The 24,189-nt window shown below is 39.6% G+C and overlaps 1 protein-coding gene across 2 annotated transcripts in view; it reads left to right on the top strand.

Moving 5' to 3' along the window:
* The first annotated feature begins 242 nt into the window (after window positions 1–242).
* The window catches only part of BOC (BOC cell adhesion associated, oncogene regulated), an 85,712-nt gene continuing 61,765 nt past the window's right edge, over window positions 243–24,189 (top strand). The window contains exon 1 of one of the 2 annotated variants that reach the window (XM_067466607.1): window positions 243–522. The gene's annotated coding sequence lies outside the window, so the exon portion shown is untranslated. The remainder of the gene's footprint in view (window positions 523–24,189) is intronic. The other variant, XM_060770769.2, reaches the window with a different exon arrangement.

Here is a 24,189-nt window from a genome sequence, read left to right as displayed (position 1 = left end):
ATCAGGAAACTATCAGGCACAATCAGCCTGATCTCTGAAGTCCAGCCCGAGCACTGTCAGCTGCCCCCTGCCCAAGCCAAGAGGGGAATGGAGGGAGCCAAACTTTTTCCACTCTACTTTCTTTGTAGGCTGTTGGAGGCCAGTCCCGTCCCCTCTCCCCCTTCTCCTCTCCCTCCTTCCCTCTCCCTCCCTTTCCCTTGGGCTCCTCCTTCCCTCCTCCTCCTCCTCCTCGTCTTGCAAAAGGGGCGGAAGGGGAGGAATGGGAGGCTCCAGCGCCGGGCTGGCGAGCAAAAAGAAGGGAATTGTTTGAGAGTTCAGTCATCCAAAAACCCAGCGCCTTTCTCCATGGAGGCTCCTGGGGCTGCTGCTAGCCCAGCGCCTCTCTTGTGCCTCTTCCGCTGAGCTTGCCGAAGAGCCAGCGTTGCCAAGGCCAAACGACACCCCTCGTTTGAGCCCCAGAAAACCGTTTCCCCCCTTCTTTCGCAGCCAGATCTTCAACTCCATCCAGTCTCTTGACTTGTGGTGAGTGCCTCGCAGAGCTCTCCGGCCTGGAACTCTTTCCAGCCTGGAGATTTTAGCCTCTTTGTTTCTGTGCTTCCCTTCTCCCTTTCTCCTTGTTTTCCCCTCCTCTCCTTTTTCTTTTTCTTCCCTAAGCAACTCTGGATCCTCCTTTCAAGCATCGTCAGAGATCTTGAGGGAGAGAAACAGCCCCAATTGGGAAGGAAAAAACAACCAAACACTCCCCGAAGTTTGCTTTCATTCTCTCTCGTAGCCAAGTTTTCCGCCTTGTTATAGTTTGGTAATAATATTATTTTGTGTTGTGTTGTAAGTAGTGCGGCTGGGTAGGATGCTTTTACAAAGGAGGGGGCATTTGATCGCTTCTAAGGAAGCCAACTTATGGATCTTTCCCAAAGATCTTGTCTCAAACTTTACGCATTTGTTTACAACCAGGCAGGTGGGTTTTGCATTGGTGAGTTGTGCTGCTTTGGTTTTTTTCCTCCAGCATCTCAGCATAATGGAGGACTTTGCAGTTGCTTTTGCCATTGGCCAATGCGTTTTGTGCCAAAACATTCCCCCTAAAAGTAAATAAAGAAATACTAATAGTGATTTAAAAGCTAAACACTTCTGCTTGGTGGGCAAAGCGAGGTTTTTTAAAAGCTGCAAGCCTGTGTACACTTGTAGCAAAAGTGATGTTTGTATTTAGAGGCATTTTGAAAGATGTGTGAATGGGGAAAGCGAGACATCTAAATGCAACAGCATCTTTTTGGCTTGTGGCTCTTGGAGAATTGTTGCTGCAGAGAAAACGCATGGATGAGTTTGCTTGGTGGGCAAAGGGAGGGTTTTTTTTAAAGCTGGAAGCCTGTGTACAATTGTAGTAAAAGTTATTTGTGTATTTAGAGGCATTTTGAAAGATGTGTGAGTGGGGAAAGCAAGGCATCTAAATGCAACAGCATCTTTTTGGCTTGTGGCACTTGAGGAATTGTTGCTGTAGAGAAGACGCATGGATGAGTTTGCTCACAGTAAACAAGCTTGCCTTTTCTTGTGCAGCTGCTTAGTCTCCTTCCTTTGTGGTCATCTTTAAAATAGATTTCGGTGGTAGATGGTTCCTTTTCAGGAGCCAATAAAAGCATTTTGGAGGCCTTTAGAGTTGGATGCCTTGGTGCTATTGGTTACAAAAGTTCTGCACAGATCTGTTCAACAGAATGGAGAGGGAAACATTGTTTACAATAAGATAGCTTTTACAAAACAAGGATACACACACACACACACACACTAGTTAACAAACTGGCCTGTCTTTAAGTGGTGAAACCTATTTAAACACCAAGGTTCAGCTTTTCAAAGATCTAAGGATTTGTGTGGGAGAGGCATCAGCACTTGTTTATGCAAACGTTGACGGTGTTGTGCCCTGAGATGCTTGAACAATATTTCAGGAGTCATTATTAGATATCAATGAATGACAACTTTTCAGTGCTTCTGAAAATGAATATCATGTGTTTTTCAGAGTCAGTGAACAGAACAACACTGGTAATATTTTTGTATAAAACACAAGTGATTCCTTTTTTCCAAATACAGTAGAGTCTCGCTTATCCAACCTTCGCACATTCAACATTCTGTATTATCCAACTTAGTCTGTCTCCAGCCCTGATGCACAGCTGTTTCAATACATTGCGATATTTTGGTGGTAAATTCATAAATACAGTAATTGCTACATAATGTTATTATATATTGAACTGCTGTTTCTGTCGATTGGTTGTAAAACATGATGTTATGGTGCTTAATTTGTAAAAACATAACATAATTTGACATTTAATAGGCTTTTCCTTAATCCCTCCTTAATATCCAACATTTTTGCTTATCCAATGTTCTGCCACCCTGTTTATGTTGGATAAGCGAGACTCTAGTGTACTTCTGACAAATGTAACTCCAGAAAAACAAAACCCAAGAATTTAGTGTGTGCTTTCTTTTCATTCCAGCCTGACTACTTTGGAAAGTACAAACCTCAATCTTATTTTGAATGTGTGTAAAACTTTGAGGACTATTTGGAGCATTATATCAAAGGGAGCCAATGTTTATGTGAAAAGAGTTGATTTGCATAACTGGAAATTAAATGCAACTCGCTGCCTCTGTTTAATTTCCAAGCTTCCCAAACAAGTTCTTAAGTACAGTTTTGCATTCAGACACACTGCTGTTTTTTACACAAAGTAGAACACGTCAACCTTATAAGGTCTCTGACAAGGGCCAAGATATTATGAAAGCAAAACCGAAGAGTTGTACTTCAGTTTTGATGCTAGTTCCACTTGCCTCTTAGTTTATACAATATCATGCATCTGAAATACCTTCCTACAATAGTACACCATCTGTTTGGGTTTATACTGCTATAACCAGTGTTTTCGGTATTTAAGTGTTTTTCTAGCAATGTGTCTTCTTTCAGCTTTTTCACTGAGTTGGGCTATTTGTGCTGAGAACTGGCCTTTAGAACATCACTTCTTATTGGGCTATAAAAAAGACAACCACAAAGTAAAGTTTTTATTGGTGTGACATCTGTTGACGAAACTGGGCATGTTTGTTGTGTAAAATTTAGTGGTAGATTTTTTTTTGTAAAGGAAGAATAGGTTCAGGAAAGAAGATGCCAATTTACTAGGTCCATGGTTTTGACATTTCAGCTTTTGTATTCCATTTCATTCTGCTCTTCCTGCAGAAAATTTCACTGCATGCTATAAATAGGCATTGCCACAGAACCCATTATAATATGTGCACAGATAATGTATTGTAAGAGTAATTCAACTTCCATTTACTCCAAAACGATTGAGTATCTTTAATCCAAAATAATTGGGACCTGAAGTGTTTTGGATTAATGAGTTTGGGGTGGGGTGGGGGATGCCTATATTTGCATATGTGTACATAATGAGATATTTTGGATATGGGCCCAAGTCTAAATATGTTCTTTAATGTTTTATATGCATTTTGTACATATAGCCTTAAGGTAATTCTGTGCAATATCTTCAATACTTTCTTTCTAAAGTATCAGAAAGAAAATATGTCACTATCTGACAATATTGGATTGTGGCGTCCTTCAGAACTCCAGATAAGGGATCCTCAACCTATACTAGCTTTAGAACATTGGGTTGATTTTTTTTTCTTTTTACTGCTGAATTTTAAGGTTTCAGTTTGTAGTTTGTTTTTTGCTCAATCATTCCAATGCAGAGATTTGTGTGTTTCTCCTGTAGAATTCTCACCTGTGCTGGCACATCCCAGATGAAGCATACTGTACTTCTCAACATACCCAATCAATGATTAGAGATGATGGGGATTGTAGTAAAACACATCTAGAATGCACCAGCTTGAGGAAGGCTGCTCTATAGAGATTGTGTTGAGATTCTTGCTGATTCTTCCACGTATTGAATGGGAAAGGACTGCACAACTGGCTATTGTGAAATGGGAGTAGAATACATTCCTGAGTACAAAGCTCAAGACTTGGAGTCTACTCCTTGTTGAAAATGACTCCTTCTATTACTTTTTAAAAATCAGTGACAGCATATATCTAACTAACAGTCAGTATCTCTGACAGTTTGTGATAATAACCACAAGTCCTGTTGTGACAAGGAAAAGCTGTTAGAATAGTTGCTTCTGCTGGAAAGATTAGCCTTCATCACACTAGAGAATGAATCCACTTTAAATCTGGTTGCTGCCTCTTGCAGACTTCTGGGGTTTGTAGTTTAGGGAGGAGACTTTACCAGCCTCCCTAAACTACAAACCCCAGAATTCTGCAGGAGGCAGAACCCAGATTTAAAGTGGATTCATTCTCTAGTGTGATGAGGAGGAAGGATAGAATAGGCGTACTGAAAGGTTCCATCCAGGTTAAGATTGATTTATGCCTCTGTTTAATTCCTAAAAAGAAGGAGTAACCAAAGCGTTCTTTATACAGGCTGAAAGAGGAAGCAGGTATAACCCATATACTTAAAACACTCTCTACCTTTATAGCTTAAGGGCTGATTTGTGGTAAGTCGCTAAAGGTCACTCTGGTAATTGCTGTATCAAGAGAAGGACAGTGGAGTTACTGTTGATACAGAAGGCTAGTCTATCAAAATCGCATCAGACATGTTTCTGCTCAGAAGTTGTAACAGTGATATTAGTTGGATGTATAAGAAGTCAATGAAGGTAGTGAAAATCAAGTATACATGTTGAAGTCTTATGGTCAGTAATGGAATTGAGAGACCAGCCTGAATTTTTTAATGTCTAGTTATTCCTTTCTTGAAACTCACTTATAGACTTAATAGATCTCTGAAAGTCCCATATGTACTCATGTATAAGTAGACCTAATGTATAATTCAGTGACTGGTTTGGGGGCCAAATTGTTGATTTTGATAAGTTGAAGACCATTTTGTGAAGAGGGTTATACTGACATAGCGATGATCCTATCCATGATATGCAGCTTCATGTAATATGGCAAAAATCCCTTTTAATTTCTGAAGTCACAGTATGACCCATTATTTTTGCTTAATTTGACAGTCTGAAAAATCCTCTGAAGTTTCCAAACTATTTCTAATTTTTTAGTAATATAGTACTCACAGTAATTAATTTATATTTCACCTTTATCTCAGTACTGGGACCTAAGGTAACTCACAAAATTACAAAACAAACACAACTAATGCAGTTGAGCACATTAACATGTTAAAATAATAATTCACTTGAAACAATTTTTAAACAGTTGCAGATTCTCCAAATACACAACACATTATCCAAAGTACAACATGGTACAGGTTACTGGGATTAGAACATTGGAAAAGGAGCAGAAGAACCATCTAGACCACTGCTTCTTAAACTGTGGGTCCCAGCCCCAAATGGGGTTCCCATAGCTCAAAAGTTTTGCTACAACAGTTTTTTTTCTGGTCACCTAGTGACTGCTTGACTCATTTCGAGTGGAAAAGTTTAAGAAGCCCTGATTTAGAAAACCCCTTACGATGCAGAAATGACTCCATCTAATCTTTATGTAAAACCATGTCATGAAGAAGATCTATCACCAATGCTGAATTTCTCTTGCTTCCATGATGTTGTTCTTAATGTTTAATTGGAAATTTTTCATGCACTTGGAAGTCATTCCCTTACATATCATCATCTCCATAACAACCTTTCTAAAGACAGCCATCATGTAATCTTCGTGCTCTTCTCTTTTCCAGCTGAACATATTCTATTGCTTCACAGGACTAGAGTTCCAGACTTTTTACTATCTTTATCACCCCACCCTCCAGACACCTTCCACCTTCTCAATATTATAACATACAACTGTTTTGACTTCTGGTGCTTTGTAACCAGAAGGCATGAAGGGGTGAACCTTTTTCATCCCTTCATGCCCTTTGCAAGGAATCCAAAGATGCACAGTTTCTGAAAGAGGGCTTGAGTAGAGTCATTCTTAGTGATATACACAATAGAGTCAATCTGGTGTTCAAATGCAAGAACATTTTTTTAGGTGGTTTCAGTGAATAGGCCAAGGGATGGATATCATTCTGGCAATGAGCCAGGGGACTCCAGACTCTTGGGATGTGCAGTTAAGGGAAAGGAATTTTGATTTCTCCGCCAAAGAGCTCCAGTTCCTCTCTAAATTACAATCTCAGGATTCTTTAGGATGTTGCCATCAGATATAGATAAAATGCTGCATTTCTTCTGTGTAAATAGATTCCCAGTTCCAGTATAACATCAAAACACTGCTTAGAGTCAGGAACAAACTCTGTGACTATAAAGGTCTTCTGTTCCATCAGTCTTCAGGATGACATTCAGTTGTTGGTGAAAATGAACACAATCTACTTGACAGGTCTATTTGGAAATTCAGTTTTAATCTTCCAGTGTGATCCATTCAGGTAAAAAGACTAACATATGTCCCTAGTGGAATGGGAATATGTTATGGACAGGTGATTTTTTTTTTATGTTGAAGGGTAATAATCTGAATTTGTAGAGGTTTGACTTACTGAAGGCTTCTCAGCAGCAACTTTTGGAGCACATAATCCATGATATGGGAACTCGTTTCTTGGAACTGAAACTCCAGAGTATGGTAGACTTGCAGAAGAGTTAGGAAGCTGGCGATTTTGTTTAACTTTAATTCAAATAGAAGTAGAAAGCAAAGAACAAGAATAGCCATGTTTGTTTAAATGGCATTTCTCAAAGGTAAAGAAATTTACCACTAGACTTAACTGATTCTGATAATACCAGTTCTGCAAAATTTCTGTTTCTGAGCTTTTCTGTACCTGCAAGAATTGTGAGATTAGGTGTTTCATTTATTATGTGTCATCAGTTCGCAGTTGTAGAGCAGAAATCTGCAACACTTTCACTAGAATAATGTGAAGGGATGCGCCACAGCATGCCTTGGAAAGGAATCAATTTACTGGATTGAATGCATCAACCACTCAATACTAATTTTGGGGAGAGAGGAGGTATTGATGTAGTATGAATCTTTCCTCTTCATGCACAGATCTGCCAAACGGAAAATCAAAAGTCTTGGTGCAAGGAACTGTGTAGTGAACCCCAAGTACACATAAAAACTTTTGACTCTTCCCTTTCGGGTAGCATCTCTCCAAGTCAGAATGTTGAATTTACAAAGAGGCAATTGATGCAGGAGAGAAAGATGGAGAACCCTGATTTCTACATAATGCACATGCCCTTCCATTGGTATTTAGTGGTCTTAAGATTGACTTTCTGGGTGCATAATGAGAATTTATGAACAGTGAAATTAGGAAATTAATAATAATTACAGATGCCAATTTAAAGTATGCAGGGTAGTCAACAGAGGTAGCCATTTACTAATATTGTCTATTGTATTGCTTCTTGGAATGTGGGTCCCCAGGTGTTTTGGCCCACAACTCTCAGACATCCCAGCCAGTTTACCAGCTATTAAGATCTCTGGGAGTTGAGAACCACTGTTCTAAAGCATTACATAGAAGATAACTAGTATAATTAACCTTTCCTGGAAAAAATGTAAAAAAAAAAAAGTAGGGCTCTCTAGAGTTGGAGATGGAGTTGGTGATTGTTGTTGTGTGGCTTCAATTCATTGTGACTTGCCTAAGATCATCCATTGAGTTATAAACCACCATAAATAAACACTGTAGTAGTTTCTGTCCCATCCCATTTTTCTCAAGGGTACTGGTTTATCCTTAGGATTATTTGATGTACGTAACCAAGAAAGATCAAATTTATTCAGTACCAGGGGAAAAGAGTTATAGAACTGGTACAGGATCAGATCCAAGAGTATGTCACAGATAATGTGGATATTTATTTATTTACGACATTTATATCCCGCCCTTCTCACCTCGAAGGGGATGCAGGGCAGCTTACATAATTGGCATTGTTCCATTCCCAAACAACAATAACAATTAAGAGCAATTAAACAACAATTTAAAACAACATATGTAAACATTAGACAACTATTGTGCATAGATCCAAAGATGGCCAAATAATCATATTCATCAATTCAAACTGTGTTGCACAGATAATTATGCTGGGCCAAATGCTTGCTCCCAAAGTCAAGTTTTCACTTGTTTGCGAAATGACAGGAGGGAAGGGGCTGGTCAAATCTCACTAAGGAGAGAGTTCAGCAGCTGAGGAGCCACCATTGAGAAGACCCTGTCTCTCATCCCCACCATTCATGCCTGCGAAGGAGGTGGGACCAAGAGCAGGGCCTCCCCAGAAGATCTTAACCTCCAGAATGGTTCATAGAGAGGGGGGGGGGGGTGTTTGGCTAGGTAAGTTGAGTTGAAAAGAAGGTAGAATACCAATTCAGACATAGGACTAAACATTGGGTTGGCATTCTATATCATTCTCTTAATCTGCCAAACTGCACGAGGAAGTGTAAAGCTCCCATCTCTATTGTTAGACTACTTTGAGTTTTCCATTGCTATCTATCTAAATGTATAAAAAATTGTCAAATGATGAGATCATAATCTATGGTTTAACCTTGGCTTGTTTGAAATAATAATAGCTGAACATAAACAGAGTTTCCATGAATTCCATAAAAAGTAACTCTGCTTAGTTTAAAAGGAATAATAAAAACTGCTAGTCTCCTAATATATGCAACAGAGGAGATGGAATTTATGTAAGTCTGAGGCTCAGGTTCATAATCTTACATTGTAGTTTTACTTTATATCAAAAAAAGGGAAATTGATGTATTGTAGACATTCTGGATGGGAGTTTTGAGTGTCAGGTCAGCATGGAAAATGAGTATATTTTTTTCAGAAGTGACCGTAGAAGTGATTCATCCTATTATTACCTTAAAAGCTGGATAGGTAGTGCCTCAGTCCATCTTGACAGCTTGTCAATTCTGTTTTCTGCTTTAGCAATGCAGCTAAAAAAAATTGCTGGTACAACCTGTCAGTGGAGAACAGTCTCAATTTCCCATAGTAAAGAAGTGTTTGAACCCACATACACATGAAAATTATGCTTCAGTGCAAAACTATTAATCTTCAAGTGTATGTTCAGCGATGGTGTGATTTTCAGAAGAAGGAGTATTTTTTTCCAAGCCAGTAACTGTCAGTGTGAAAGCTAAGGTAGTAAGTACTAAAGCATGAGAAGATTATGAATGTTTGGATTGGCCCTGAGGGTGGTCAGGTGGCAGTCTAGGATGGTTGTTAGCTCTGTAACTGATCTGTCCTTTTAGCCAATGGTGGTACAGAGAGACCATTGTAGTAGAGTCTCATAAGTATCTCCCCAGCTGACTCCTTCTTCTGGTCTCACCTAAAACTTTCCCTCAAGCCCTTCTTTATTACGGCCTCCCCTGCTCCCAAAAGGAAAACTGGCCATATCCTTAGAGAAATTTTTAGATGCCAGAATTTGAAGGTGAAAGGGAGTAGGCAAGGTTTATGACGTCAAAATCCTTGGGACATTTTCAGCATGGTTGCCAAAGAAAATGTTTTTAACATACTTGAACAAAATTATGCTTGAAAAATCCAACTCTACGTTATAAATCCTTCATCCATAAAGAGCAATAAGCAGGAGCTACCCTGGCAGAATTATACAACAGTGATTCTTTCTCTGACGGCTGCTAACTGAAAAGCCTGAGGCTCACACTTATTTTACATCTGCATATAGTATTTGTGCTTTCTTCAGAATACTGTCTCTTCTCTGCAAAACACACTATGTTAGTTTATTGATTGATTGATTGATTGATTGCATTTCTATGCTGCCTTTCTCAGTCTGAAGGCAACTCAAGGCTGCTTACACTGGCACGATTCGATGCCACAATAAACAAACAAAATTAAAAAACAATTAACACACAATATAAAAACCCTGTAAAAAGCATTAAAAGCATAAAACACCAATAACTTCCTATTAGCGCATTTTCCAAAGGCATTGTCAAGCCTTTCCATGTTCATTCTTTCCTGGGTTACATATTTATCAATTACACTGTGTTTTCAAAGGCTTGTTCAAAAAGCCAGGTCTTTAATTTTATTTAGAATGTCAGTAGGGAGGGGGCCAATCTAATATCCCTAGGGAGGGAGTTTCATAGCCGAGGAGCCACCACTGAGAAGGCCCTGTCTCTCGTCCCCGCCAGGTGCGCTGGCAACAAAGGCAGGATCGAGAGCAGGGTCTCCACAGAAGATCTTAAATTCCTAGCTGGTTCATAGGGAGAGTTATGTTCGGACAGGTTGGCTGGGCCAGAACCGTTTAGGGCTTTATCAGCTAAAGCCAGCACTTTGAATTGTGCCCAGTAGCAAACTGGCAGCCAGTGGAGCTGGCGCAACAGAGGAGTTGTGTGCTCCCTGAGCGCTGCTCCCGTTAGCAACCTGGCTGCTGCCTGCTGGACCATTTGAAGCATCTGAACAGTCTTCAAAGGCAACCCCATGTAGAGTGCGTTGCGGTAGTATATACAGGATGTAACCAGAAGCGTGGACTACCGTGGCCAAGTCAGACTTCCCAAGGTATGGGCGCAACTGGCGCACAAGCTTTAACTGTGCAAATGTTCCCCTGGTCACCGCCGAGACCTGGGGTTCCAGACTCAATGATGAATCCAGGATCACACCCAAGCTAGCTTTTACCTAAACCTAGTTGTTCAGGTGCATTTTCCAGGTGTGCTCCAGCTAAATTGTGAGGTTTGATAATATACACCTCAGCTGTATTTTGCAGTAAATGCAGCACATGAAAGGATTGTGTGATGAATTTCCCTTTTCCTCATCTAGATGAATGACAGCAATTGGTGGAGAGCAAAAACATGTAATGTTGCATACACTAATTTATGGAGGACCAGTTTTTTTTAAAAAAAATAAAGTTTGTTATCCTTATTATTGTTATCCTGAGTTATGGGGTATCATGTCGGAAGCGAGTTGAGGGTACAGTTAAAATGCATTCAAAAGCACAAAGTTTTTAAAATAACTTGGCATTATGCTAAATGTCCTTTGACCTAAAGCTGGCTACTTGTAGTGCCTCTAGTGTGCCACCTGGAGTGCTTCTGGTGTTGCTGTGAGAAGGTCCTCCATTGTGCATGTTGCAGGGATCAGGTTGCATTGTAATGGGTGGTCTGTGGTTTGCTCTTCTCCGCACCCACTTGTCGTGGACTCCACTTTGTAACGAGTTAATGGGGTACTGTAAACAGACTTAGATAGAATATGGGATCAAAAATGTTTGAGATCTGACATTGGGATAATATCATGAAATTATTTCCCTGTAGACCTAAGCATTGATTAGGTTGTGTGATCCTTACATTGAATTGCAACATTGCACACAACAGAATATGCAACCAAAGATGCATAACCAAAAGACTACAACTGCAGATTTTAGCAGGAACAGATAGATAGACACCAATGCCTCTGCATATGCAATGCTGCTTCTGTAACTTTGATCTGAATGTGACTGTTGTAAATTGGACCAAAAATGTTCAGTCACTTCCACAGGGGTACATATATGGGCATAAGCAACAACCAGGACTCTGCCCAAAAATTAGGTAACATTAAAGTGTAGAATAGTTTTTAACATTGACCATTAGCATTTTTTTGTTATTATTGATACTTAAGAGTGAAATTGATTATAAATGAAGTGTTTGAGTTTGTAAAATTCCATAAAAGGTAAAGGTAAAGGTAGTCCCCTGACATTAAGTCCAGTCATGTCTGACTCTGGGGTGTGGTGCTCATCTCCATTTCTAAGCCGAAGAGCCAGCGTTGTCCATAGACACCTCCAAGGTCATGTGGCCGGCATGACTGCATGGAGCGCTGTTATCTTACAATTCCATACCTTACAATTTATTTATTCTTGGTGCACAAGTTGTTTTATCATTCTGAATACTATTGTTTGTTGTGTGCCTTTAAGTCATTTCCAAGTTATGGTTACCCTAAAGGCAAACATACCACAGAGTTTGCTTGACAAGATTTGTTCTAAGGGTTCCCTGCTCTCTCATTGGCTTCCTCTGATGCTGAGAGAGTGTGACTTACCCAGGGTCACCAAGTGGGTTTCCATGGCCAAGTAGGGATGTGAATCCTTAATCCTGAGTCATGGTTCACTATGCTTTGCTGGTTCGCCTATATACTATGCTGGGTCTTGGACACTACTGTTGTTGCATGCCTTCAAGTCATTCCTCACTTTTGGCGATGCTTCGCCATCCCTGTCTCATAGGGAGTAAAAAGTCCAGGGCAAGGCTGAGAAAGTTTAGCAGATTGGTGAAGCTAACTCAAACCTCAGTGTAAATAATATTTGGCTCTTAACAAAAATACAAGAGGAAACAAAAAATAAAATTCCGATTTCAGACTTGAGAAAAAGGAAAGTGGAGTTTGGCCAAATAACAAAAATCATTTTTAAATTAAGGATAGAATTACGTGACAGAATCCCCAAGTGTAATGTCTGTAGTGATCAAAGATAAATTCCCAGAGTAGGCCTTCTTCCTCTTTTTACTTGATATTTCCTCTCTTGAGCCAGTTGTGAAAAGGAGGTTTCATTCCCTTCTCCTCATGTTTGGACAACTTAGTGTTTGCTAGAGGGTGCTGGTTTTCCTTTGTTGTGATTTTTCCCCCCCCTTGGACATTTTTTTTTCACTGTGCTGCGTGCAAGAGCTATTTGGATTGTGAGCTGTAACTTCTTATGGAACATATATGTTATGAATTGATGAAAGCCCTGTTAACAGATTGTTGCATAGGGGTGGGGGGTGACCTCAGTTGTTAGCCCAGCCACTGATTCACTGGGTGGTCCTTGGCAGTTTTCTCTCAGCCTCTTCCCCCATTCTGCATCTGTGGGATTGACATTAAAGAAACAAGATGCTGACTATAAACCACTTAACACATTGAACATCAATACATATGTGTGTGTGTGTATGGGGGGTGGTGTATGTCCAAATGTTTACTTTTGATATGTGGAAATAAAATTGTGTATGAAAAAGCCATCTCTGAATTAAGCAGTTAGCTTTCTAAATAGGAATAAGATTTCTTTAAATGTGAAGTCCCAAACTATTAGTTTGTATATGATATTTACATATTACTACATAGGCCACCAAGGTGATGGTGGGCTATGTACATAGGTGATGCACACTGCAATAGAGTACTGTGTATGTAACCCCCCTAATAATCAAGTAGAGCAGTATTTCTCAACCTTCCTAATGCTGTGACCCCTTAAAAGACTTTCATCATGTTGTGGTGACGCCCAACCATTCAATTATTTTTGTTGCTACTTCATAACTGTAATTTTGCTACTCTTATGAATCATAATGTAAATATCTGATATACAGGTTTTATTTCATTCACTGGACCAAACTTGGCACAAATACCCGATATGCCCAAATTTGAATACTGGTGAGGTTGGAGTGGGATTGATTTTGTCATGTAGGTGTTGTAGTTGCTGGGATTTATAGTTCACGTACAATCAAAGAATTCCATCAACAATGGAATCGAACCAAATTTGGCACAAAGAACTCAAATGACCAACAGAAAATACTGGAAGGGTTTGGTGGGCATTGACCTTGAGTTTTGGAGTTGTAGTTCACCTACACCCAGAGAGCACTGTGGACTCAAACAATGATGGATCTGGACCAAGCATGGCATGAATACCCAATATATCCAAATGTGAACACTGCTGGAGTTTGGGGGAAATAGACCTTGACATTTGGGAGTTGTAGTTACTGAGATTTATAGTTCACCTACAATCAAAGAGCATTCTGAACCCTACCAATGATAGAATCAGGCCAGACTTCCCACACAGAACCCCCATGACCAATGGAAAATACTGTGTTTTCTGATGGTCTTTGGCGACCCCTCTGACACCCCCTCGCAACCTCCCTGCCCCATGGGTCCCGGCCCCCAGGTTGGGAAACACTGAAGTAGAGGGATAGTATCATAAGTTGGGGGTCATTCTGCAGAGTGGGGAATCACCAGTGCTGCCATTTTCCTACCCAGACATTTAAAAGGCCTGAAGCTATGCCATAGTAGAGACAGTAGAGAGGAGCTCAGTGCTTCTTTTAGTTTTTCCCAGGATGAATTAAGCTCTCATCTTTCATCACTTTCATGTACAGTACTTACATTGACCTGAGGATAAGTTGACAAGTTTTGGGGTTTTTATTGTCTCACTAAAATGTTTAGACTTACATATGTATATATTCAGTAATTTTGAAATCTTGCATTTGGTCATTGCACAAACAACAGGAAAGACAAGATATATAGTTTTTTTAAAAAAGGAAGAACGCTCTTATTTTATCATTTTCATATGCTCCTATTATTGTCTTTAGAGTAGGTCTCTTGTACTCTGTGAAACACATCACACATTATGATTAGAGCAAGGAGAGCAGCCCACAAATTGCATCCAACTCCCAATCTCCATTTTGTGGTCCTTTGTACAGCCCATGATGCCCCTCTCCCCAGTTTTTAACTGGGTGGTTGTTTTCTGGTCCCTAAAAATGTGAACAAGGGATCAAAGCTACAGCAAAATGTAATGTTTTTGCTCCCCCCTCCCAGACTGAAAAAAGCCCTTTCAGTAATGTCATCTCACACCCTTCTTCATTTTTGTGTGGATGTTGATACAGCCTTCCAAGGGTTAAAAAAAATGACATTTGGCTTTTCTTTATCTGGATGATTTTTATCTCGAGATTGAGAATGGAAGAACCTCATTCTCTATGCAGTAGACAAAATTGCATATGTGATGTTTTTCTGAACTATCTCTTAATATATTCTGAGTTGAGAAGAGTTCATAACCTTGCATGACTCACTTTGGCTGCATTTAGGCATTATATTAAACCAGAGCTTAGCATTAGCAAGAACATTGTGAAAACAAGTATAGGTCGAAGTTGACCTGACTGCAATTAACAACAAATAGGCTTTGATGCTTATCCTCCCTTTCCACTTGATTTCATGCATGGGAGAAGGAATGTGAAAGTTCTTCTCACGAATGTCGACACTTTCTGGTTTTTCTATCAATTGAGTTACTGTGTTAATATGATAGATAACCTAGATATTGAAGCAGGATTCCAACCATACTGCAGATTTTGTACGTGGGAAAAGTTGATAAATAGCTTCACTGAGATTGCCTGACAAATCTGAGATGTTACCGTATGTGAGGCATTATTTTGGTCAGTTATACACAGAAGGGTCAATATGAAGAGACCACCGTTTTTAATCTATTCTGCCATTACCAAAAGCATGATTTCACTTACAAGGCCAGCTTTGTTTGGTGTAAGAGTATTGTATTATTAGAGAGATGAAAAATATGTATAACATTGCACAGTATTGGAGTGGAAGCTAGAGAACATCTCATACATATATGTAACTTGCTTCAGGCCAGTGATTCCCAACCTGTGGTCCATGGACTACCAATGGTCTGCAAAAAAAAAAAAAAAAAGGTCTGCAGCTTCACCATTATGACACCGTTGCCTCAAAACTATGCAGCAACAAGAGTGACTGGTCTCGCGAAACCTCTTATATTGCTGAGGCAACAAGGATGTCGGGAGGGGAGAGGCCGACTGCCCAAAAATATTGCTACTATACCACATCAGCTCTAGATTATTAAATATGGTTTTCTCTGGGTGAGCAGATGGTGACTACTGGATGGCATATCTTCTGTATCAGAAACTAGAACTTATGTGGTCTATACAATTGCATTTTCTGAATCAGCACCCCAAATAACCAAATTGAATCTAAAGTTGATCTAAAACTGATTTGTAACCCTTTTGGTATTAATATTGGAGAGTGATCCCTGGTCAAAATGGTCCCTGGTCAAAAAAGAAAAAGGTTGGGAATCACTGCTTTAGACCCTCAAAACAAGGAGCCCCCGGTGGCGCAGTGAGTTAAACCCCTATGCCGGCAGGACTGAAGACCGACAGGTTGCAGGTTCGAATCCAGGGAGAGGCGGATGAGCTCCCTCTATCAGCTCCAGCTCCTCATGCGGGGACATGAGAGAAGCCTCCCACAAGGATGATAAAAACATCAAATCATCCAGGCGTCCCCTGGGCAACGTCCTTGCATACGGCCAATTCTCTCACACCAGAAGTGACTTGCTCCTGACACAACAACAACAACAACAACAAAAAACAACCCTCAAAACAAGAGCTTGGAAGCATTAATGAAAGTTTAGAATTACTGAAAACCCATGTGTATGTCAATGCAATGTTTTTTTTAAAACAGCAACCATTGTTTCATTTTTGTTAGTCATGATAATAACTTTATTTTTGACCTTTTGAAATCTCCAAGACATGGTCTGGCCATAAGGCTAGGGGCAGGGTTAGCGCATGCCTCTTGTTCTATAGAGAGTTCCCTCAGTTACTATTGAATTTCAGCTGCAACTTGAGCAGTAGAAGGATTTATGGCTGCTTCTGATGAGTAGTAGTGGCAAAAACCACATTGGTAATAAAAGTATTAAGTTGTTATTGGCACAGTTATTACTGACAATATTAGTTATTGTTAGTAGTGTATTAAAACCGCATTCCAAATGGATAAAATGAATCAAGGAAGCTGTGGACCTAAATCTGCAAGACCTGAGCAGGGCTGTTGGTTGGATGAAGTTACTTGGAGGTCTCTCATTCATGAGGTTGCCATAAGTCAAAGTCAATTTGATGGCAGTTAACAACAACAAAGTGCATTAAGGACGTATTATTTCTATGTTGTTGTTAAACCATTTTAAAATGACCCTTAATTCCCCCAAATAGCATTTTGAAGTAACATATGATGATAATGATGATGGTGATTATTATTATTACTTTCAAAACTTGTGCTGTTGTCAATGTTCATATTAAAATATTTGACATAAAAATCATTGGACATAACAAATCTTGCCCCTTGTGCTTAGTAGGCAAAAGTGCTGTTTTTACTGAATTACTTCTGCCTAAAACTCATTGACCATGCTAAGATGTCGCAGTAAGACAGGATTCTGCATTGGCATGTGTGAATGTCACAGTAAGCCAAGTATCCTGGCTTACCATGGTGGAGCCAAAGTTCTTTTCATTGCTTCAGACATTCTCATGACAACTGTACATACCAGCTGTCATTGCTCTGGCTTTTTCCTGTCTCAAGAAATGAGAGAAACAAACCATAAAACCATGGATTTCTACCTTCTGGGTTGTTGGTAGAGCAAGTAGCCAGAACACAAGCTGTTAGTGCCATCAGACAGCATGAGAAGTAAACAGCTGTTTGTTTAGTCACTCCCACAACAAGTGAAAGTGATCAAAAGAAAAAAAAAGCAACTTGGCTTATCTCCAGCAAGCTGGAGTTCTACTAATAGAATCTTGTGACATGAACACAACTAATGAGGCATGTCCAAATATTAATACAGTATATTACAAAGTAAATGTTTGTGATCTGGAAGTCCAAGACATAAGTTGAATCCATCTTCTGTTTTTGCTGTTATCTTCTATATTCCAAGTTCAGAAATTAGTTATTAAGTAGTAGACTAGGCCCATAGAATGGATGAAATTTACGTAAGAAGTTAATTAATTTATTATTTATTTATTTAGAGCAGTGGTTCCCAAACTTTTTTTGATCAGTGACCACTTGACCAGGGACTACTCTCTAACATTAGTACCGAAAGGGTTACAAATCAGTTTTTGGTCAACTTTAGATTTGGTTTGGATATTTTGGGTGCTGATTCAGAAAATTGCATTGGATAGACCACGTAAGCTCTAGTTTCTGATACAGAACATACGCCATCCAATAGTTGCCATATGCTCTCCCACAGAAAGCCATTTTTAATAAGCCTTGGCACTATAAGAGCGTTTCACAAGACCAATCACTAGTTGGGATGCTGTAGTAACAGTGAGGCCACTGACCATATTTTAGTTCTTGTGGACCACTGATGGTCCACGGACCACAGGTTGAGAACCACTGATTTACAGTACTTATATCTCACTTTTTTGTTGTGTGCCCCTTCATGTCATTTCTTGCGTATAGTGATCATATCACAGGGTTTTCTTGGAGTTTTTTTAATTGGGGACAGCTGGAATGGCCCCAATTTGGGGTGATTTAGCATCCACACTTTAAAAACATCCAGTACTCCTTTCAGAGCCTTGCTGATGACGTTGCTTCTGGAGATTACATGGCTAGGTGCCCTTTTGAGACCTCACCAGACATAATGTTGCCAAAAAGCTCTGCTTGGAGCCATTTCTGAGAGTTAAAATGGCAGCAGCCCACAAGACAACAGGTTGCTGGTGTCAATGCTCTGTCAACCTGCCTAACTCTCTGGTCTGTAAAAGGGTTAAGGCATTTCCACAATGTTAAGGGTGGACTCCCTGTGATGCATCTGTCAGCTCTGGAGCAGTTTACTCCCTATTATTTCAGCAGGTGTAGATGGTGCCTCAAACTGTCTATATCTATAACATGGACCTGGCTTTGATTTGACATTATAATTGGTTATTTGCAGATTGTTTTCCTTTGCCCTATCTGTCTTTGGTCAGGATGTGTTGCTTATTTGCTGTCATCCAAAATAGTTGTGGCACTGCTGTTCAGAACTTTTTAGGCTTTCTTCCAAATAATGTGACCACAAACCACGCTGACCATCCCATTTGAGGAAGAACTGTGCCCAAAACTAACTTTTCCTGACTTTCCTGGTATTGCAGTCCAGCTTTAAATAAGATCTCCCCAGTTGACGTGTATTGCATAAAATAATTTGGGAGTCACATATCACTAGTTGCAAAAGACACAAACAGACCTACCTAGAAAGGGTAAAAAAAGAATTCAAAAATGGAGTCTGTAGATGCTTGGCCTCAAGTTAACTCTCCCTGTAAGCTGCATGTTTTTCCTGTGGATTGCCTCTAATTCCGCTGTTGGGAGGAAGAATTACCCAGAGAGTTGGCTTCTTCTGATGACTCCTGATTCATCCTGGGTTTGTGGGAAACTCAACCCTCTTGTTTTCAGCCATAGGAATGATCTTCAGAGACAGTTGTCTGTGTTCCTGACTCTTGGGTGTGGGGGAGGATGTGTACCAGTTTAGCTCTGCTTTTGGATGACAGTCAGACTCAATAAGGAGAAGGAAAATGGGCAGAATGGTGATGGGGTGGAGATTGCAAGCGGCTGAGTTACAGTTCTAGAGAGAGGAAGGAAGGATCATATGGGTAACGGCTGGTCTCTTGTGGCCTGTTTGATCCTAGCTTCAAGACAATCTGAGAACCTCTGAGTGAAATCTCTCCCTTTTGGTGTTTCCAACTTTTGTCTCAAGGATAATCAACATACAGTAACCCCGTCTCCTCCCTTTGTTTCACCCCCCCCCCAAAAAAAAACATATAAGCTTTTTGGCAGAAGTTGAAACATAGGATGAGCGTTTGGAGCAAGATGAAACTAGTTGTGGAGCGTGTTGGGCAATGAGATTCATTTGTTCTGAACCTTGAGGAGAGAAGGCGGGTGAAGGAAAAGGAGGAGAGGGATGACGCTCCCCAGATGGGGCCCAGTGCCAAAAATGTGTTTTGCTTGGAAAAGGAAGCAAGCGTTTTGACATTATCCTGGAGTTAACTGCTCTGTCATCCATAATAGAAGAGCAGTTCATTACACCACAAACTTCTTCAAGGCCTCCAGAAGTGTACTAAAGTAAATCTTGCCTTAACTGGTGCACTATATTAGTTAAGAATTGATTATTAATACTTAATTAGAGAACCAATGTGGTGTAGTTATTAGAATGATGAATTCAAGATCTGGGTTCAAGCTTCCAACAGTGCTTGGAAACAATACTTTCTTAGATCTTCTAAGACTAAAAATGTGTGACTTGTTCAAAGTCCTCCAGTGGATTTCCATGGCTGACTAAAGATTTGAATCTTGGTCTCCTGGAATTCTAGTCCAACAGTCATACCACATCACCATGATGGGTTCAAAATGTATAGATAGACCAAAGCATTTTTGAGATTTAATAACTAGCAACCTTCTTCAGAAATGATGGCAGAAAATGATTTGTTTGAGGAGAACTTGAACTTCTTTCCTCTAAATACAGTTGTGATAGTTACAATTTTTGAAAAGAAGTATCAACTTAAAGTTGGGATAGTCAGTTTTGAATCCCAGATAATCATAACATTTACATGAATACTCAATGCTCAGCCTCAGAGACAGTCAAAGGAAAAACCCCTCTGAACTAGTCTTGCCAAGGAAACACTGTGATAGATTCACCTTAGGGTCACTATAAATTGGAAACAACTTGAACAAGTTGGATAAAAAATGAATTTAGCTCCATAACTTTATGGTTTTCCTTAAAACATTCTTTCTTCTCCAGTACTTGAAAACCTCCTTATTTGTGCAGTGCATACGATGTTTTACTTCAAAGAACTTGGTTTTATGAAGTTTGAGTAGAGTACTGCTGTTTAGACAGATACTCTCATACCATTATATGTTGAGATTGACAAGAGTCTGCTTTTTCACGCCAAGTTGCCATTCTAATTGAAGGGGGTGTCTCTGGAAGTGAGGTGAGAATAAAGAAGAAGGGAGAAAAAATGATTAACACAGAAATGTTATTGCTTTTAAGAAATTGAATAATCAAAGCAGCTGGCATTAGATTAGGCTTTGAGTTTTGTATACATTTGAGTCATCATAAGAGTCTAGCTGCATTTTCTCCAAATGAGTTCAAAATGAATGTGGCGAAAATGGATGGAGTGGCAGTGAAGACATCCATTTTCTAGCCTAAATTGGGATGCAGTCATGTCTGGAGTCTGGATCTGGTAAACCCACTCAAACTCAGCTTATTCATTATAAGTCTTTGGCATTACATTGAGCTGCTATGTCTTTTACTGCAAAGCACAGCTGGTGTAAAGTGGACCTTTGTTTTCCTAAGTTCATGTACATTGTTTATATGGTTAGCAGTTAGCAGTTTTGGCCCGCCCTTTGTGTTCGACTATTAGTATGTTATTTTGCACTGTTTATTTTATCTTGTTACTTTATGTATTTGTTGCGATGTAATTTTCTGTTGTTTTGCATTTTATTTTGCTGTATTGTATTTTTGGGCCTGGCCTCATGTTAGCCGCCCCGAGTCTCCTTCGAGGAGATGGTGGTGGGGTATAAATAAAGATGATGATGATTATTATTATTAAATTGGGGTTTTTCTTTTGAGTCCTTGCCTTCTATGTTGACTCATTGACTGATGTTTTGAGAGTAATGATTGATAAAAATGGATTGTGTGATAATCTGAATGAATCACTTAAATCAGATCAGATTAGCGAACCGAGGGTAGAGTTGTAATGTATTTAAAAAGCACAAAGTTTAAGAAACCTTGCATTATACTAAATGTCTTTTGACCAGTAGCTGGCCACTCGGAGTGCCTCTGGTGTTAAAAAGGTCCTCCATTGTGCATGTGGCAGGGCTCAGGTTGCATTGTAATAGGTGGTCTGTGGTTTTGTCTTCTCCATGAGGGAAGACATAAGACAAGCCTCCCCGCAGGATGGCAACACATCTGGGCATCCCCTGGACAACATCTTTGTAGACAGCTGATTCTCTCACACCAGAAGCGACTTGCAACATGCAAACCATCAGATGATAACAACATATAAAACCAAAGAGCGGCTCTCTCCAATCTGATGCCCCCCGAATGCTTTAGACTTCCATTCTTATGATCCCACACAGTTGGCAGTGTTATCTGTGGTTGTTAGGAATTATGGGAGTTGAAGTCCAAAACACCTGGTGGGCCGAAGTTTGCCCATGCCTGTTCTAGAATATACTTACAGATAATTTCCAGGTAGTGGACAATAATTGCATGAACTGTATTGTCTGTCTGTCTGTCTTGTCTATCTATGTATCTATCTTATTAGCTACTAGGTGTTTTGACTCCTTTATATTTTTGTATTAGTATTATCTAGTAAGAAATTGCATTTCAGATGGGTCATAATTCCTTTTCCTTACAGTTTATAGTTCTGTGATACTTTTGCTGATACAGATTATTTGATGATACAAGATCTCCGTCCTAAATTCCATGTATTCAAAAACACACTTTGTTGAGATGACTTAAGACATAATCATGGAGTTACTGCATTTAAGGTTGGTGCATAAATTTAAAGTAGACTTCAGTGTTTGTTTGACATTTTCTCTGGAGTCTGTGATTTTGAGCAGGTTTATTTGATATGTCCCTGTAAAATTACCCTGCTGTTTGTTGTCTGTACCAACATCTCACCACATCGTTTGGCACAGTTGTTCTTTTCCTTAACCACAATATTTTGTGCACTCTGTAAATTGCAGTATTTTACCAAACATACAGATTCTGACTCTTTCTTTATATCTTTAGGCATATTGAAACTTTTGCTTCAAACACTAAATCCTGCAGTTTTCTGTTTAAAAAAATATCAAAAAAGAAAAATTATTATTTTAAGAAATTGATGTGCTTTATGAAAAGTTGATAGAGCTCTTAAATATCTTTTAAAATTATCAATGTGTTTCCTAATTCTATAAATTCCTGCTGAAAAATCCTATAGCAGTGGTTCTCAACCTGGGATCCCCAGATGTTTTTGGTCTTCAACTCCCAAAAATCCTAATAGCTGGTCAACTGGCTGGGATTTGTAGGCCAAAAACATCTGGGGACCCCAGGTTGAGAAGCACTGTCCTATAGAGTTCAACTTACGAGGTAACTGGTTATACAATTGCAGCTTTGCATGCATAGGAATGATATATCCTTTTAATGTGTTAGCGAAAGATATAAATGGTTGCCACTGAAATCAGTGGGATTAAAACTATTCTTTGACAGGATTGTGCTTCTACCTGAAACGTGTTCTTCATTACCTTGTGGCAGAACTACAGCAACTCTCTTGATGACAGATCTCCAAGTCACCTTGTTATCAGTAGCCCTGCTCAGGTCTTTCAAACTCAGGGCCATGGCTTCGTAATTGAGCCTCTTCCACCTGTAATTTGGTCATCCTCTTTTCCTACTGTCTTGTGCCTTGTTGTTATTGTGATTATGTGCCTTCAAGTCACTTTTGATGACCTCTAAGGTCAACCTAGTTTTCTTGGCAAAGCTTGTTCAGAGGGACTGTACTTTTGCTTCCCTCTGTGTTTGAGAGATTATGTCTTATCCAAGGTTACTCAGTAATGTTTGATGACCAAGTTTGAACCCCTGGTCTCCCAGAATCCTAATCTGACACTCAGATCACTAAACCATGCTGGGTCTTGTTTTGTGCCATACCAACCATTACTAAGTCAGTCTCAGTATAATAATAATAATAATAATAATAATAATAATAATAATAATAATAATAGATGAATCCCAGACACTTGGACCTAATGTGCATGTGTACATGTAAATAAATAATAATAATCTTACCCGCCTCTTCTTATGTCTCCTATCCTCGTGGAGATAGGGTGGGTTACATATAAAATATTATTATTATTAATACATAGCTAAAATACATAATCATCATAAGCATTATATAAAATACACATATTAAAAAGTATTTCTACAAATACATACATTAAAATACGCAGAACAAATATTAAAATATAGGGAACACCAGACTCAAGTTAATGATTAAAACTGACTGGATAGGCCTGCCAGAAGAGATAGGTCTTCAGATGTGTTTTGAATTCTGACCGCTCTTTCAGCTGTCAGGTCTCTTCTGGCAGGTTGTTCCACAGTTGTGAGGTGGCCAATGAAAAGATCCTCTGGGTGACAATCGACACCTCCTCCCAAAGGACCTCAGTGTGTCAGGGTGGATTGTATGGAAGAAGGCAATCCTGTAGGTAACCTGTCATCTTGGCTTATAGAGAATGCTCAGGACCCATTTGCTTGCAGTTTTGGACAATCAATAGTGTCTATTGAACTCTTCCCCTAGAATACTATACCAATTATAGAATACTTTGGCTTATTTTAAGAAATAGTTGAATCATTGGGATGGGGGCGGGGGAGCTTGGTATTCACTACACCACTCTCTCTGAATACCATTCTTATATCTTGGTAACTATTGGTTGACTATCCTTTATCTGAATGTTTGAAGCCAGATATGTTTTGAATTTTAGAAATGGCAGGAATCCATGTGTAATGTTCAATGCCAATCCATGCCTCGCACCACTTCACAGATTCCTGTGTCTTTCTCCAACCTCACGTCTCTCCAGCCTCTCTTCAGAGAACCCATCAGTTGCCTGCTTCCACCTTGCAAAAAACCCAAGGAGGAGCACTATTGTCATGAAAGTGGAATCTGGTGGCTGGTAGCAAAACCTTTAGGATTTGCCTGCTTCCACCTTGCAAAAAACCCAAGGAGGAGCACTATTGTCATGAAAGTGGAATCTGGTGGCTGGTAGCAAAACCTTTAGGATTTTGTAGTATTTGGGATTTTGGATTTCCAGGAAAGGGATGATTACT

Source organism: Anolis sagrei, chromosome 3 (genome assembly GCF_037176765.1).
Source record: "Anolis sagrei isolate rAnoSag1 chromosome 3, rAnoSag1.mat, whole genome shotgun sequence".
Classification (NCBI taxonomy): Eukaryota; Metazoa; Chordata; class Lepidosauria; order Squamata; family Dactyloidae; genus Anolis; species Anolis sagrei.
The sequence above is the reverse complement of the archived record's forward strand: the minus strand, read 5'-3'. Positions and strand labels throughout refer to the sequence as shown.